The sequence below is a fragment of the Nycticebus coucang genome, chromosome 2 (assembly GCF_027406575.1).
Source record: "Nycticebus coucang isolate mNycCou1 chromosome 2, mNycCou1.pri, whole genome shotgun sequence".
Taxonomy (NCBI): domain Eukaryota; kingdom Metazoa; phylum Chordata; class Mammalia; order Primates; family Lorisidae; genus Nycticebus; species Nycticebus coucang.
In genome coordinates, this window is record NC_069781.1 from 52742726 (window position 1) to 52747844 (window position 5119).

At 38.9% G+C, this 5119-nt stretch overlaps 1 pseudogene across 1 annotated transcript; it reads left to right on the forward strand.

The window, feature by feature from the left end:
* The first annotated feature begins 516 nt into the window (after positions 1-516).
* On the forward strand, positions 517-3089 carry LOC128562338 (14-3-3 protein zeta/delta-like; annotated as a pseudogene). The gene is made up of 2 exons (XR_008373408.1): positions 517-973; positions 1723-3089. The product of XR_008373408.1 is annotated as a 14-3-3 protein zeta/delta-like (transcript).
* The last annotated feature ends 2030 nt before the right edge of the window (positions 3090-5119 follow it).

A 5119-nucleotide genomic window follows, 5' to 3' on the forward strand; every position in this document is an offset into this window, starting at 1 on the left:
TATAATAGGTAAAAAAATCTATGGTTTCTACTAATATTTAACAAAACTCTGGATTTTACTTTGAGAAGAAGGAAACTCATTATTGATAATATTATCTTCTCAACAAAAAGCTATGATTGATTAATGACAGTGGGTAGTTTGGATTAGTTACTCTGTATTAGTTTAATTTAATAAAAGCTGTGCTGGCCCTGAGCTTATATTATTCATTTCTGCCAGATGATCAGGAGGTTGCACACACTGGTGTCTCTCCCCCAACCTCCAGTTTTCAATCATTGGTAGGGTAGGTCGCACACTAGCTAGGGGTCTGCACCCACTAACAGCTGTCTAACCTTTGTGTGAGAAGGTAATGTCTCATATGGTGACTCCTTCGTGATAGAGCATCTCTTTTATCCATGAATTCCCAGAGACTGCTCTTCAATAGTTCCTATTAAAACTTTCACTTTAATTTATTCTAGGCTAGAGAGTCTCAGCCTCGCCGCTGCCACCGCCCAGAGACTCCTGATCCCCCATCCGTCTGCCGCCACCGACTCCGGACACAGAGCATCCAGGCATGGATCAAAATGAGCTGGTTCAGAAGGCCAAACTGGCCGAGCAAGCTGAGCGATACGATGACATGGCAGCATGCATGAAGTCTGTAACTGAGTAAGGAGCTGAATTACCCAACGAGGAGAGGAATGTTCTCTCAGTTGCTTGTAAGAATGTTGTAGGAGCCCGTAGGTCATCTTGGAGGGTCGTCTCAAGTATTGCGCAAAAGATGGAAGGTGCTGAGAAAAAACATCAGATGGCTCGAGAATACAGAGAGAAAATTGAAACGGAGCTAAGAGATATCTGCAATGATGTACTGTCCCTTTTGGAAAAGTTCTTGATTCCCAATGCTTCACATGCAGAGAGCAAAGTCTTCTGTTTGAAAATGAAAGGAGATTACTACCGTTACTTGGCTGAGGTTGCTGCTGGTGATAATAAGAAAGGAATTGTGCCATTTTACATTACCACGGCAGTATCTGAGGATTTCAGTTTCTTAATATCTTCTCCAATCCTTGTTATTCTGTGTCTTTTTTCTTATAGCCATCATAATAAGTATAAAGTTTATCTCACTGTACTTTTGTTTTGCATTTCCCTAACGGCTAATGATGTTGAGCTTCTTTCCATGAGGTTATTGGCCATTTATATATCTCCTTTGGAGAAATAGCTACACAAAACCTTTGCCCATTCTTTTAATTGGGTGTCAGTCTTTTTATCATTGAACTGTAAGAGTTCTTACTATATTCTGAAAATAATGTAAAATGGTACAATCATTTTGGAAAACAGTCTGGCAGTTCCCCAAAAGTTTAAACGTAGGGTTGCCATATGACTTCACAATTCTACTCCCAGGTGTAAACTAAGGAGAAATGAAAACATACATCCACCCAAAACCTTGTACGTGAATGTCAATAGCAGCATTATTCATAATAGCTACAAAGTGGAAACAACCTAAATGTCCATTAACATTGATAGACAAAATATGGTATATTCATATATAGTATTATTATTTGGCAATAAAAACAACTGAAGTCCTGAAAGCCTAGAGGGTGGAGAGTAGAGGAAGGGGCAGTGACTACTGATGGGTACAGGTTTCATTTTGTGGTGATGAAAACTGTTTTAAACTTAGATTGTACTGAAAGTTGCATAATTCTGTTAATATATTAAAGCCAGTGAATTACATACTTAAAAAAAAAAAAAAAGAAAGGAATTGTGGATCAGTCACAACAGGCGTACCAAGAAGCTTTTGAAATCAGCAAAAAGGAAATGCAGCCAACACATCCTATCAGATTGGGTCTGGCCCTTAACTTCTCCGTCTTCTATTATGAGATTCTGAACTCCCCAGAGAAAGCCTGCTCTCTTGCAAACACAGCTTTTGATGAAGCCATTGCTGAACTTGATACATTAAGTGAAGAGTCATACAAAGACAGCACGCTAATAATGCAATTGCTGAGAGACAACTTGACACTGTGGACATCGGATACCCAGGGAGATGAAGCTGAAGCAGGAGAAGGAGGGGAAATTAACCAGCTTTCCAACTTTTGTCTGCCTCATTCTAAAATTTACACAGTAGACTATTTTGTCATCCATGCTGTCCCATAAATAGTTTTTTTGTTTACGATTTATGACAGGTTTATGTTACTTCTATTTGAATTTCTATTTTTCCCATGTGGTTTTTATGTTTAATATCAGGGGAGTAGAGCCAGTTAACATTTAGGGAGTTATCTGTTTTCATTTTGAGGTGGCCAATATTGGGATGTGGAATTTTTATATAAGTTATAAATGTTTGGTGTAGTACTTTTGGTACATTGTGGCTTCACAAGGGCCAGTGTTAAAACTGCTTCCATGTCTGAGCAAAGAAAACTGTCTACATATTGGCTTGTCCTGGCGGGGAATAAATGGGATCATTGGTTCCAGTCACAGGTGTAGTTATTGTGAGTACTTTTAAAGTTTGGAGCACTTGCCAGGCTGTGGTGGGAACAGATGTCTTCTGGATACTAGGTGTTAAACCGTGTGTGTCTGTGGAATACTCAATCTCAGTGTGCACACCTCTGACTACAGTTGCAGAAGTGTTCGTCTAGACAAAGTAGTGACCCAATTTACTCTGGATAAGGGCAGAAACGGTTCACATTCCATTATTTGTAAAGTTACCTGCTGTTGCTTTCGTTACTTTGCTACACTCATTTTATTTGTATTTAAATGTTTTAGGCAACCTAAGAACAAATGTAAAAGAAAAGATGCAGTAAAAAGAATTGCTTGATATGCATTACTTTGTGTGTATCAAGCACAGCAGTAAAACAAAAAAAACCATGTACGTAACTTTTTTTAGGTTTTTTGCTTTTGTGATTTTTTTTTTTTTGATACTTGCCTAACATGCATGTGCTGTAAAAAATAGTTAACAGGGAAATAACTTGAGATGATGGCTAGCTTTGTTCAAATGTCATGAAATTTTCATGAACAATCCAAGCATAATTGTTAAGAACACATGTATTAAGTTCATGTAAGTGGAATAAAAGTTTTATGAATGGACTTTTCAACTACTTTCTCTACAGCTTTTCATGTAAATTAGTCTTTTGGTTCTGAAACTTCTCTAAAGGAAATTGTACAGTTTTGAAAATTTATTCCTTATTCCCTTTTGGCAGCTAATGGGCTTTTACCAAGTAAACACAAGGTATATCATAACAAATACTCTAATACAACTGCTGTTTCCAACCATGTCCCATGTTCCCCTCTCTTCCCTCCCAACCCCACCAAAATGACTTCTTATCTTTTCTGAGGGAGGGGGAGATTAATTGGATAAAAGTAGTATGTTCCATTTAAAATTTTGGTATATGGCATTTTCTAACTTAGGAGGCCACAATGTTCTTGGCCCATCATGACATTGGGTAGCATTAACTGTAAGTTTTGTGCTTCCAAATACTTTTGGTCTTTAAAAATTTCTTGATACTCTTTAATAGCCTTGTCTTCGATTTTGACCCTTTATTCTACTTGTCTGGTGCACAAGATTACCTTCCTTTTTAGCCTTCTGTCTTGTCACCAACCATTCCGACTTGGTGGCCGTGTACTTGGAATAAGGCCGCATGACCTTTCTGGCTCCACTCAATGTCTAAGATACCTGCTTCCTTTGCTTGCATCCCACAAACTATTTCCCTAATCCTCTTTACTACAGCAAATCTCCTTAGTTGATGAGATTGTGTTTATCTCCCCTTAAGCCCTACCTGCCCTGAATGGTCTGTCATTGTCTCTTCCTCTTTCTCTTCTCTAAATAATGATGGGGCTAAATTATACCCAAAGCTCACTCTACAGACTATTTCCTCAGTACTTAGCAGAAAACACCAAACAAAAATGCCATTTTAAAAAAGGTGTATTTTTTTTTTTTTCTGTTAGAATGTAAGCTCCTCAAGAGCAGGGACAATGTTTTCTGTATGTTCTATTGTGCCTAACACTGTAAATGCTCAATAAATATTGATGATGGGAAAAAAAAATTATTCTAGGCTATTTGTGGCTGATAATCCTAGAAAACTTTCCCTTTCAAAGGGACTAAGTATAATACTAAAAGCGTTACCTTCTACCAGTGCCGTTGTAAGTATAGCCTGAGGATGGACATATGGGAAGTCAGTGACTTCAGGCAAATTATATTTCTTCCTATGTCTGCTCTCTCCAACCACGATTTCTCTCCTAACTCCTGTCTTATATAGCTAACTGCCTGTGGCCCATTTATTCTGGGTTGGCTCTCTGAAAACTAATAGCCAGCATTCCCAAACTAAAATTTATCATCATCACCACTTCAACCACTCTTGATCACTTTTCTCCATTTCAGTTGGATTCACATCTTGTCAATCACTTCAGAGAGAAAGTCACATAGGTTCCTCCCACCCCTCATTCCTTATCTCCTTATTCTTAATCAGATCAAAAGTCCTGACATTTCCATCCCCTACATGTCCGCTCTCTGCCGTGTCCTAGACTTCTTTTATCACTTGATTATACAATTTTTAACAGACACTTAACTAGTTGCCCTATTTTTAGACCTTTCCTCTTTAAATCAGCAGCACCACAATAACTTTCTGAAATGAAAATCTCATTTCTCTGGATAGAACCCTTCAACCCTGCCTACCGTCAGTGCTATATTTCTCGAAGTGTGGTCTTTTAACCACCTGCTTGATAATCATCTGGTGGATTGGGGTGCTGTAAAAATGCAGAATCCTACACAGAAGGCCTCAGCATCAGATTCTAGTAGGGGCAGAGTTCAGGGGTCAGAATCATCAACAAGTTCTCAGGTGATTTTCTAGAGGCAAAGCTTATGAACCAGTGATTTACCTACAGAATGAAGTTCAAATTCTTGCTCAGATCTGGTTCTTGCCTATTTCCCTGGCCTGCTTTCAACTCCCTCATGATCCCGGCCAGCTCCCAGGTGCTTGGCTTTGCTCAGCACTTCCTCTGTAAAGTGCTCTTTCCCAGTTTCTTTGCCTAACTAATCACTATTGCAGCCAGGCTTGGTGGGCTCTGCTAACCTTGACATTCAGAATGTGGTCCTCAGATCAGCAGCTTCCAATTCACATGGGAATTTGTTTAAAAATTTGGGATCTCAGGCCCTACTCCA